The following is a 12,968-nucleotide window of genomic DNA, read 5'->3' on the forward strand; positions in this document are numbered from 1 at the left end:
GTGCAAGTTTGTTACGCAAAGATGAAACGGCCACTTTAACGCCCACAAAGCGCCTAAGCTTGTGGCGCCCACAATTTTCATGCTATGATATATGCTTGCATATCTCCATTTCCCTTTGGTCTCTTTAGCTTAATAACGGGTATTTCTCCCTTGTTTTTTCTCTCCTTTTATCGACACTGCTTTGGGACCAAAGATTAACACTGCCGGGCGTTCTATTCTAAACTTTCCCTGAATTGTTATGACGAAATTGTCCTGATGTTCCTCGTCGTTGTTTCACTGCCTGAATTCCTTAGTTTTCTTAGATCCATTTGTCGTTGTCTCTCTGCCTGAATTTCATAGTTTTCTTAAGTCTCCTCGTAGTTGTTTCTCTGTCTGAATTTCTCAGCTTTGCTTACGTTTTCTCGTCGATGTCTCTCTCCCTGAATTTCTTAGCTTTGCTGGTCCTGCGCATGTTGTCGTCATGGCGCACCTACTGATTTCCCCAACTTGATTCTGGATTCTGGATTCTGGGTCAATATGCATATTAGAAATAAAAAGAACCCCAATAAATCTCACACGTTTTTGTTTCCACCCCAGAACGTTTAACTGGTAAATTGTCTAAGATTCTCTCCTTTCCACAAATGGGTCATAAACATGTCATATTATGGGATTCAAGTAAGAGCTACCCCACCATGCGCACCTGTCCATTACCTGACCGCAATGAAAGGGACACATGCACAAGCCTGAAGGCGCTCATTGACAAGATAATGGGCCTCACGCCAACGACCTCTCGGCTGACTGCTAGCTCTAACACGTCCCATAATAGGGGTTGAAATCACGACCGCGCAACATCACGCAATTAGCATACATATCTCAGTTAAGAAATTTAAACTCGAAATAAAAAGTCAGAAGTTTATTTTTTTGCATAATAATACATTTATTCTTTTATTTTGGTATTGCGAACATGTTTTATTATATTATTTAATCTTTTTCAATTTTTTTTCTGGATTATAGTATATATTCATAACTTTGAGTGCTTCGTTTCTGTAATCCCAAATTCGATGGCATACACAAGTATCAACTGTCCCCTATTGGCTACCTGAGTATGAGGTTAGGTTAGGTTAGGGCGGCTGTCGGACTTTAGTGCGACACACTTAGACCTCTATGGGTCCATTGTGATACCGCATGATCTCATTCTTTTCCTTCTCTAGGGTCCCATGACTTATACGTTTAAACCTGTATTTAGCTGATCAGCATGTCTTCCACCCGGAAGATTTAATAAAAGCACTTACGCTTTTCAGATTAATCCCCGATATTTCGGTAAGACCGTCGAAGAAGGGGTTTCCTAGGTGTTTCATTATGTGTCTGCATAGGGCTGGACAGAAGCAGAAGGTGTTCTACCGCTTCTTCTTCTTCATCATCCCTGCAGCTTCTACAGAAGTCATTTTTTGGGGCTTTTAGCCTGCCGGCATGTGTGCCAACGTGCCAGTGGCCTGTAAGAGCTAGAATCAGCATTGTTTATCACAGGCCATGTCGTGTGAGAGACGACAATGTGGTGCGTTTTTATATTTAGCTTGCAAGTTGCCATGAGCATACCGACATTCTCCTTTCCTGGGAGGTGAGGCTTGATGGTGCCCTGCCTGGCTATCTCGTCCGCTATGCACTTGCCTACGATATCCCGGTGACCCGATAGTAAACTGATAAGCCATCTCGTGGATAGATTTGCGACAGTCTGCTATTGTACGGGAGTTGGTGTTTGTCGAGTAGATCTATTTAATAGCCGCTTGGTTGTTACTATATATATTTAAGTGTCCTCTTTGGAGGCTAATGTTCCCTTAACAGGTAAGTGCTTCTTTTATAGCGTGGACCTCCGCTTGGAAGACGCTACAGTGGTCCGGGAGCCTGAATGACTTCCTGATATCTAATTGTTCGGAGTGTACACCTCCGCAAAGTTGTCCTTCTAATTTGGAGCCATCTGTAAAGAAGCAGATTGCGTCCGTCGTGCCCGGTCGGCCCTGCTCCCATTCCTCTCTGTCTGGAATCAGGGCCTCAAAGTGTTTGTGACTATATTCAATGGATTTGCATAGCCTTTCCATGCCTGCTAAGTCCAGGCTAGGGAGGTTCAAGATCGCATTCAGCGCTTCAATCGGGGTGGTTCGATGGGCTCCACTAATACACAAAGCCGCCATTCGCGGAGGAGTCAGTATGCATTGTTTGTGTAGAGCGGTCCACCACAGAGCCACTCCGTATAGTAGGATTGGCTTGACTACCGCTGTGTATACCTAGTTGACTATTCTAGGGGACATGCCCCATCGTAGCCCAATTGCTTTTTTACAGGAGTAAAGTGCAATTGTCGATTTATTGGTTCTCTCTTGGTTATTTAAGCCCCATTTGAGACGCTTATCTAATACTAACCCCAAGTATCTGGCGTGATCGCTAAAGGAGAGATTACAATTGTTTAAAATAGGTGGCCTGAGTTGTGGGACTTTCAATCTATTTGTAAATAGAACAAGTTCCGTTTTTGAGGAATTTACCTCAAGTCCGTTCTCTATCGTCCATTCCGATAGTATTTTTAGTTAAGCGGTCATAAGATCGCAAAGGGTTAGTGGATACTTTCCATTAAATATAATAGCGACATCGTCTGCGTATGCCACTGCCCTACAGTCTCCTCCCTCTAGAATCCGCAGGAGGATATACTTCGATATTCCACAGGAGGGGTGATAGTACACCTCCATGCGGGGTGCCTCTGCTCACTAGTCTAGTCTGGGTTGAATCCTTAGTGTGGCTGTGACCATTCTGCTTATCAGCAATTTATGGATCAACCCCACCATTGGCGACTCAACCCCTAGTTCTGTGAGAGATTCTGTTATAGCAATGGGAAGCACGTTATTGAAGGCTCCCTCTATGTCCAAGAAGGCGATCAGTGTGTATTCCTTAAGGTCAGGCAGGGCGTCGGCGCGTACTGTTGTCATTGGTTGACTCTCCTCGGTGGATCCGTCGTTGTCGAGCCTTGCTAAGAGTTCTTCGCCTGATGTGGCTTCAGGGTCCCACTCCCGAAGAGGCTCTGTCTGCTGGGGCGACTTACTCATGGTACTGGTTGCTTGTTCATGGAATGGTGTGTCGCCTGTTGTGGAAGTTACTAGCGGTTTTGGTTGTAGACTATGCATCTCTCCTCCGCATCCTATAGTGGCCCGGTTAGAACATGAAAACCATTCCTAGTAGGAAGTTGTCGATGACCTTAGGCATCACAAGTTGGCTAGGGTCTCAGCCATCCGGGCGCTGATAAAACCGTGAGTCGCTGGTCGTATCCGCCGCTCAATTTCTAACTCTGGTTGGGGATATTCCCTGGGTTAGTCAATAGTAAGGATCCCAATTTTCCCGGTTGATGACTCCTTCGTAGGTGACTAACAGGTGCGTTAGTTCACCGAAGTGGATCTGGAAGTCCTGTCTCCTAGTGGTCAACTGCTACTCCGGCAGCATGTTGTCCTACAATCGCTCCAGTTTCTGCTCTGAATTGTATTCGGCCCGGCACATCAACAATCGACCAAACATTTCTAAAATTTCTCGACGGTTCCTGTGGCGTCGATGCCAAACTCTGCGAGTACGGCTTCCAGCTCGTGCTTCTTGCGTTAGGATATCCATGTTACACCCATGATATTGTTTTGATATGATTGATCCTACTTTATTATTATTTTTTTCTCTCCTTTTATCGACACTGCTTTGAGGGGACTGTACTTTTGGGACCAAAGATAAACACTACTGGCCGTTCTATTCTATATTTTATTTCTAATCATGACCGAGCAACATCTCGCATTTAGCCGACATATCTCAGTCAAGAAATTTAAACTCGAAAAAATGATCTTTCCTTTCCCACCTGCAAGCAAGTATGTGCGACCTCTTCTAACCAACAATCTCCTTTATTCTATGATTTGGTGGCTCCTTTATCGATTTGATGGTGTCCTATTGGTTACACTTGCATCAAATATTTTTCAAAATCAATACTTCTCATCTCTTCTAAGGATTGAATAGTCGATGTAACCTACTAGAATTGCCTATATTGTCTTCGAATTTACAAAAATATTTTATAAGCACCTCTCACCTTCAATATTATCGTAGACGCACTTCAAACACTATAAATGATCAAGGAGAATAGTTAGTCTACCAAAAATAGTATTGAAGTGGCAACTCTGTTACGTCAAACACAACTTAAGTAAAAGTAATCGAGCAAAATATAAATAAAATAAAATGAACACCCAAACTCAGCTTTGTCAATCCTGCAAGTGTTTCTTGCAAAAGAATAAGTGGGCAAATCATGTCCATTTGGAGTTGCATAAGCGAAATGCAATTCAATCCCTTGAAGGAAGGGTCAAAAAAATATCTGAGGAATTCAAGGGAAGAGTACTGCATTACATGTATGTAAATCGGGCTTGATATTACCTGAGAATTTCTTGAGAAAAGCTGGAATGTCACTGGTACCTCATCTCTGCATTCTATTAGAAAAGTTATACATCAGCAAAAGTGAACTTTGAACTGTTCCCAGAGTAAATACTTTTTAAAGATGAATCTGAAGAAATTAAAATGAAAAGTTTTCAAAGTAAAATTACTATTATGAATAAAGATTATGATTTAGAATGTATCTTTCTTGAACATACCACGGAAATAATTTCTAAAACTCCAGAATAAAAAGAGAGAGATAGTGGATGGTCTCTTATAAAATTGATTCCATTGGAAATGAATGTGAATCATTATACATCGATGGCTGGTTCTTTTATACCACTATGCATCTCTTCCGCATCCTATGGTGGCCCGGTTAAAACAGGAAAAACATTCCTAATTGGAAGTCGTCGATGACCTTAGGCATCACGTTGGCTAACTTAAATCGGAATCGTACGTTCCTTTTGTTGGTTGTCCTGCGTAGGGTTCCAGCCATCCGGGCGCTGATAAAACTGTAAGTCGCTGGTCGTATGCCTCCACCGCTCCATTTCTAATTCTGGTTGGGGATACTCCCTGGGTTAGTCAATCGTGATGGATCCCATTTTTCCCAGTTGATGACTTTTTCGTAAGTGACTCCAGGTGTTCGATGGTGGTTAGGGGTCGGTGGCTCCATCGAAAATGAGTCTTCATTTGTTAATTTTATCCACTATGGCCGCGTGGTTGGTCCTCGTCCCTAATGTCGGAACTGCGAGTATTGAAGCTGGTGTTGATTCCTGAGTTCTGGTCACCAATGGACTTGGCCTTGCGGTCCAGGCCTGGGTGTTCCATTGAGCGGCTAGCTCCGTGTCCCCGCTGAGTAGTTTACTGGCAGTGGTCACGGCATTGCCATAATGACGCTTCAGCTCGTCCAGCCGGGACTGTGTTGCTTCCGAATGTCCTGACTCGCGGACGAAGGTTACCAGTCGTGCTTGTAGCTCCTCGACGGTTCCTGTGGCGTCGATGCCAAACTCTGCGAGTACGGCTTCCAGCTCGTGCTTTTTGCGTTAGGATATCCATGTTACACCCATGATATTGTTTTGATATGCTTAATCCTACTTTATTATTGTTATACCCGTTACTCGTAGAGTAATATGGTATACTACTTGTAGATTCGTCGGAAAGTATGTAACAGGCAGAAGGAAGCGTTTCCGACCCTATAAAGTATATATATTCTTGGTCAGGATCGCTAGCCGAGTCGATCTAGCCATGTCCGCCTGTCCGTCTGTCTGTCCGTCCGGATGAACGCTGAGATCTCGGAAACTATAAGAGCTATGCGATTGAGATTTGGCATGTAGATTCCTGAGTTTCTTACGCAGCGCAAGTTTGTTTCAGCAGAGTGCCACGCCCACTCTAACGCCCACGAACCGCACTAAACTGTGGCTCCTACAGTTTTGACGCTGGAATATAATTTTTCACTGAAATGTATTGTCCTCATCAATACCTATTGATTAAGCCAAAAAAAAGTTTGCCACGCCCACTTTAACGCCCACAAACCGCCCACAAACTTCAAAGAATCGTAAGTATGAACGCGGATATCTCAGAAACTATAGAAGCTAGAGAACTGGGACTTCAAGTTTAGATTCCGTAGCCTTGTACGCAGTCCAAGTTTGTTACGCAAAGATGAAACACCCACTTTAACGCCAACAAGCCGGCTAAGCTTGTGGCGCGCACAATTTTCATGCTAGAAAAATATGTTTACTGAAAGGTTTTAGTCTCGTCAATACCTATCGATTTACCCCAAAAAAAAAGTTTGCCACTCCCACTCTAACGCCCATAACGCCTAAATCTGTCTACCGCCCACATAACCATATATGGAGATCGCGGGTAGGTGGAGCATTTCAATATCGCTTTACTGCTTTCATATCCCCATTTCCCTTTGGTCTCTTTAGCTGAGTAACGGGTATCTGATAGTCGAGGTAGTCTTTTGGGACCAAAGATTAACACTGCCGGGCGTTCTATTTTATACTTTCCCTGAATTGTTTGCCGAAATTGTCCTGATGTTCCTCGTCGTTGTTTTTTCCTTAGTTTTCTTAGATCTCCTTGTCGTTGTCTCTCTGTCTGAATTTCATAGTTTTCTTAAGTCTTAAGTCTTAGGTTTTCTCGACGATGTCTCTCTCCATAAATTTCTTAGCTTTGCTGGTCCTGCGCATGTTGCCCGCCGCATGTTGTCGTCATGGCGCACCTACTGATTTCCCCAACTTGACTTGACACAGTAGTATGAAAACGCGGATTCTGGGACAATGTGCATACTAGAAATAAAAAGAACCCCAATAAATCTCACAAGTTAACGATTCTCAAATGTGAAATATTCTCATACTCACGTTTTTTTTCCGCCCCAGAACGTTTAACTGGTACACTGTCTAAGATTCTCTCCTTTCCACAATTGGGTCATAAACATGTCATATTATGGGATTCAAGCAGGAGCTACCCCAGCATGCGCACCTGTCCATTACCTGGCCGCAATAAAAGGGACACATGCACAAGCCTGAAGGCGCACGCTCATTGACAAGATAATGGGCCTCACGCCAACGACCTCTCGGCTGACTGCTAGCTCTAACACGTGCCATACTAGGGGTCGAAATCACGACCGCGCAACATCTCGCAACTTGCAGACATATCTCAGTTAAGAAATTTAAGCTCGAAATAAAAAGTCCGAAGTTTACTTTGTAGTATAATAATAACTGTCCCCTATTGGCTACCTGAGTATGAGACTAGGTTATGTTAGAGCGGCTGTCGGACTGTAGTCCGACACACTTAGACCTCTATGGGTCCATTGTGATACCGCATGATCTCGTTCTTTTCCTTCTCTAGGGTCCCATGACTTATATGTTTCAACCTGCGCTTTGCTGATCAGCATGTCTTCCACCCGGAAGATTTAATAAAAGCACTTACGTTTTTCAGATTAATCCTCGATATTTCGGTAAGATCGTCGAAGAAGGGGTTTCCTAGGTGTTTCATTCTGAGTTTGCATAGGGCTGGACAGAAGCAGAAGGTGTTCTACCGCATCTTCTTCTTCTTCATCCCTGCAGCTTCTACAGAAGTCATTTTAAGGGGCTTTTAGCCTGCCGGCATGTGTGCCAACGAGCCAGTGGCCTGTAAGAGTTCGAATCAGCATTGTTTATCGCAGGCCGTGTCTGGTGAGAGATACGACTCTGTGGTGCGTTTTGCCAATGGGTGTTGGCTAGTGTGTAAAAGTAGTTTTTTATATTTAGCTTGCAAGTTGCCATGGGCATACCGACATTCTTCTTTCCTGGGAGGACAGGCTTGATGGTGCCCTGCCTGGCTAACTATGCAGTTGCCTACGATATCCCGGTGATCCGAAACCCATATTAGGCTGATAGTAAACTGATAAGCCATCTCGTGGAGAGATCTGCGGCAGTCTGCTATTTTACGGGAGTTGGTGTTTGTCGAGTAGATCTATTTAATAGCCGCTTGGGTGTTACTATAGATATTAAGGTGTCCTCTTTGGAGGCTAATGTTCCCTTAACAGGTTAGTGCTTTTTTTATAGCGCGGACCTCCGCTTGGAAGACGCTAAAGTGGTCCGGGACCCTGAATGACTTCTTGATATCTAATTGTTCGGAGTATACACCTCCGCCAAATTATCCTTCTAATTTGGAACCATCTGTAAGGAAGCAGGTTGCATCCGTCGTGCCCGGTCGGCCCTGCTCCCTGTGTGTGACTATATTCAATGGATTTGCATAGATTCGTTATCTTCGGAATCGATTTATCATGCTGGATGCAGCTATGTTTATTTTTAGGTTTATTTTTAGATACCTGTCAGTCTGCAAGCGTAGTCTTTTTTCAGTATGGCGCAGCGAAAATGATTTTCGAAAAAGATTTTCAGCCCTGGAGAACTATATTTATTCAAATGCTAATGAAAAACCGAAATGCATTGAGGAGGAGCATGACTTAATAGCTGAAAGTTTTCAACACAATTTGCAGCTTACAATGATCGATGGCAAAGTATTCAGCGTGGTTGCAGAGTGTTCTTCGCAAGCATGCGGCATATGTAAGGCCACGCCCAAAATGATGAATGACTTAGATCTCGTTGCGAGTTTGCCGAAATGCGAAGACTTATATGAATTTGGAATATCGACTTTACATGCCTGGATTCGCTGTTTTGAGTGCATGTTACATGTGGGATATCGACTTCCAATCAAAAAGTGGCAGGTCTGCGGCTTGGACAAAAACATTGTTAATAAAAGGAAAGAAGAGATCCAAGAAAGGTTCAGGATCGAAATGGCTTTATTAGTGGATATCCCAATGCAAGGTTCTGGCAACACAAACAATATAAATTGTCTGCTGAAATAACTGGCGTAAATGAAAACTTAAAAAGAAGACTTGGTGTGATTTTACGCAGTATGGCTTCAGGATATGCCATAAATATTGACAGCATTCGTAAGTACGCCTTACAAACCGCAAAAATGTTTGTAAGTGAGTACCCTTGGTACTACATGCCAACCTCGGTACATAGAATATTACTTCAGGGAGCTAATGTTATTGAATGTGTACCACTTCCTATTGGGATGATGTCGGAAGAAGCCTTGGAGGCAAGAAATAAAGATTTTCGGAAGTTTCGGCTAAAGCACTGTCGTAAAACTTCACGCACACATATAATGGAGGATTTGATGAATTCATTACATATATCTTCAGATCCCCTAATAACGAGTTTAAGCAAAAGTCCGTCTCGCCATTCAAATATTGATATTTTTTTGGATGAGGATGTAAAAAATATACTTTGTAATGCCTTCGATGAATAAATAATACATGAATTAGACAAGGAGTTAAAATTGGAAAAATCAGAAAAATTTCTTTCATGCAGAAAAAATAAATGTTATTTAGACAACAAAATTGTTATAAATATAAGAAATTACGAAAATAAAAGCTTGTGACTTAAACCAACAAAATATATATGGAATAATTTAAAAAAAATTTTAATTCCCTTTGTTATTAAATTTGAATGTATTTGCACCATGTCTGGTGAGAGATACGACACTGTGATGCGTTTTGCCAATGGGTGTTGCCTAGTTTGTAAAAGTAGTTTTTTATATTAAGCTTGCAAGTTGCCATGGGCATACCGACATTCTCCTTTCCTGGGAGAAGAGGCTTGATGGTGCCCTGCCTGGCTAACTATGCAGTTGCCTACGATATTCCGGTGACCCGAAACCCATATTAGGCTGATAGTAAACTGATAAGCCATCTCGTGGATAGATCTGCGGTTTTTGTCACTGTCACTATATATATTTAGGTGTCCTCTTTGGAGGCTAATGTTTCCTTAACATGTTAGTGCTTCTTTTATAACATGGACCTCCGCTTGGAAGACGCTACAGTGGTCCGGGAGCCTGAATGACTTCCTGATTCTAATTGTTCGGAGTATACACCTCCGCCAACTTGTCCTTCTAATTTGAAGCCATCTGTAAGGAAGCAGATTGCGTCCGTTGCGCCCGGTCGGCCCTGCACCCTTTCCTCTCTGTCTGGAATCAGGTCCTCAAAGGTGTATGACTATATTCAATGGATTTGCATAGATTCGTTATCTTCGGAATCGATTTATCATGCTGGAGAATTTTAGCATGGCCATAAAATTTGGCTTTCCACTTCCCGGTGTCTCTCAGTCGAATAGCTGCCGATTTGGCCCTTTCCATGCCTGCTAAGTTCAGGCTAGGGAGGTTCAAGATCGCATTCAGCTCTTCATTCGAGGTGGTTCGAAGGGCTCCACTAATACACAAAGCCGCCATTCGCGGAGGAGTCAGAATGCATTGTTTGCGTAGAGCGGTCCACCACAGAGCCACTCCGTATAGTAGGATTGGCTTGACATCCGCTGTGTATACCTAGTTGACTATTCTAGGGGACATGCCCCTTCGTAGCCCAATTGTCTTTTTACAGGAGTAAAGTGTAAGTATCAAGTATCTGGCGTGATCGCTAAAGGAGAGATTACAATTGTTTAGAATAGGTGGGCTGAGTTGTGGGACCTTCTATCTATTTGTAAATAGAACAAGTTCCGTTTTTGAAGGATTTACCCCAAGTCCGTTCTCTAGCGTTAATTCCGATAGTATTTTTAGTTTAGCGGTCATAAGATCGCAAAGTGTTTGTGGATATTTTCCATTAAATATAATAGCGACGTCGTCTGCGTATGCCACTGCCTTACAGCCTCCTCCCTCTAGAATCCGCAAGAGGATATACTGCGATACTCCACAGGAGGGGTGATAGTACACCTCCTTGCGGGGTGCCTCTGTTCACTAGTCCAGTCTGGGTTGAATACTTACTGTGGCTGTGACCATTCTGCTTATTAGCAATTTATGGATCAACACCACCATTGGCGACTCAACCCCTAGTTCTGTGAGAAATTCTGTTATAGCAATGGGATGCACGTTATTGAAGGCTCCCTCTATGTCCAGGAAGGCGATCAGTGTGTATTCCTTGATGCTGAGTGATTTCTCGGTGCTGTTTACCACCAAGTGTAGCGCTGATTCGGTTGACTTACCTTTGGTATAAGCGTGTTGTGCCTCTGATATTAGTGTCGGGACGATAGTGGTCCTTATGTGTAGGCTTATCATTCTTTCAAAGGTCTTTAGCAGGAATGACGTTAGGCTTATTTTCCTAAAATCCTTTGCTGTGGTGTGGGTGGCCTTTCCTGCCTTGGGAATGAAAACCACCTTCGTTTCTTGCCATGCTCTTGGTAGTTCTCCTACCGCCAGGATGGAGTGGAAGATTTTCTTCAACCAGCTTATAGCTATTTGTCCTGCTTGTTGGCTGTGAGCCGGTATTATCCCGTCCGTTCAAACTATGAACCATTTCATGTTGCGGTCTTATAGGAGTGGATCTAATTCGATTCCCTCTCCTACTCCTCTTTCTGGAGGATGACCCGTCTGTTGGCTCCCCGGGAAATGAGCGTCTAGGAGCAGGTCCAAGGACTCTTTACTGAAGTCCGAGCATGATCCGTTTGCTTTCTGAAGATAGCCCAAAGGTGCGGCTGTCTTAGAGAGTATTTTCCTGAGCCTTGCGGCATCAGTCGTTCTTTCTATGTCAGAGCAGAAGGTCTGCCATGCAGTTCGTTTTGCTCTTCTAATGGCCTTTTTGTAAGAGGCTAGTTCATACTTGAAGTTCTGCCAGTTAGTGTCCGCATTTCCCGCCTTTGCTGTGTTAAACAGGCATCTGCAGTTGGTTCTGAGGATTGATCGTTGTTGGGTCCACCAGGGGGGTTTTTTCCCTCTCCTTGGTTTCCCTGTGGGGCATGCTACTTTGAAGGCAGTGATGCATGCTTCTGTGAATTTATTTACCGTTCTGTCCAGCTCCTGTGGGCTTGTTATGATTTCTGACGGTTCCATGGGAAGGATATTCGTCAGAACTTCTTTGTACCTGTGCCAGTCGGCTCGTCTGGGGTTAGCGAAGCTGACCGGCAAAGGCGAATCAAGGGACAATACGGTTTTTATGGATCTATGGTCCGAAAAGGAGTGCTCGTCAGGGACTGAACAGTTTTTTACTCCGCCTTCGAGTGAGTCTGATACCAAAGTTAGATCTATGATCGCTTGGCAAGTTTTAGTTATGAATGTAGGGACATTGCCCCTATTGCATAAGAATAAGTTCGAATTTAGAATAAAATTAAAAAGAGACTCACCTCTGTTATTGACGTTTGGGCAACCCCACTGGGTGTGATGGGCGTTGGCGTCACAGCCTATTACCAAACCTTTTGAGCTTTTCGCATTCCTCTGACCAGCGCATCTGGGGGGTTTTCCTTTTCAAAGGCCAAGTAGGCCGATAGTACCCTTATAGAGCCATTTTGCAGCTCCACGATTACTGCGGTGTTGTCTCCGTTGCTGTAATTGCGAAGCAGAAATATACTAAGATTCATTTTGGCTAATATGCAGGTTCGAATTTTACCTTCTTTGGGGAAAGGACTCCACTTCCTTCCACTTGTTCCTGGGAAACCAGCCCTCCGGATTGCCCTTGTCAATAAGACCGAGTAAGATGGCTGGATCTTAGATCTCTTCGCCGATGGTCCGTGTAGTTCGAGGGACCGCTGCCTTTCCGCCTGAGCCCCTTCTTGAGTGGGCTTATCCTGCCTGTAGTTAGGAAGCACCTTCCTTGCCCATTCTACCTTCTTTAGCCATTCAGGCATAGGGGTGGCAATGTTGCTCCTAGTATGAGAGCGCAGAGTCTGGGCGGCAGTCCGCCTTTCTGAGTAAGTATATTTATTGGCGCCAGCGGGTGGCCCGAGCGCATTGGCAGTGCCCACCGCTGCTTTAGGCGCAGAAGCGCCCGTGGCGGATGCTTTCGCGGCTGGCTTTCTGCCACCCGTCATCCCCAGTTTGGGATAAGGCCCTTTCGGAACCGTGCTGGTGCGGATATTGGAACCAGTGTTCAGCTTATCCGAGTGTTTTGTAAGAGTTCCCGTCTCTGTGTTTGGTTTTTTAGTAACTGCTTTTGATTTCATAGTAAATCCCACCAGTTGCGGAGAAGGGGAAAAGTCCGCCCGGGCAGAGATCCGCGATGCCCGGGTAAGGCGATAGTTAGAACA

The sequence above is a fragment of the Drosophila suzukii genome, chromosome 3 (genome assembly GCF_043229965.1).
Source record: "Drosophila suzukii chromosome 3, CBGP_Dsuzu_IsoJpt1.0, whole genome shotgun sequence".
Lineage (NCBI taxonomy): Eukaryota > Metazoa > Arthropoda > Insecta > Diptera > Drosophilidae > Drosophila > Drosophila suzukii.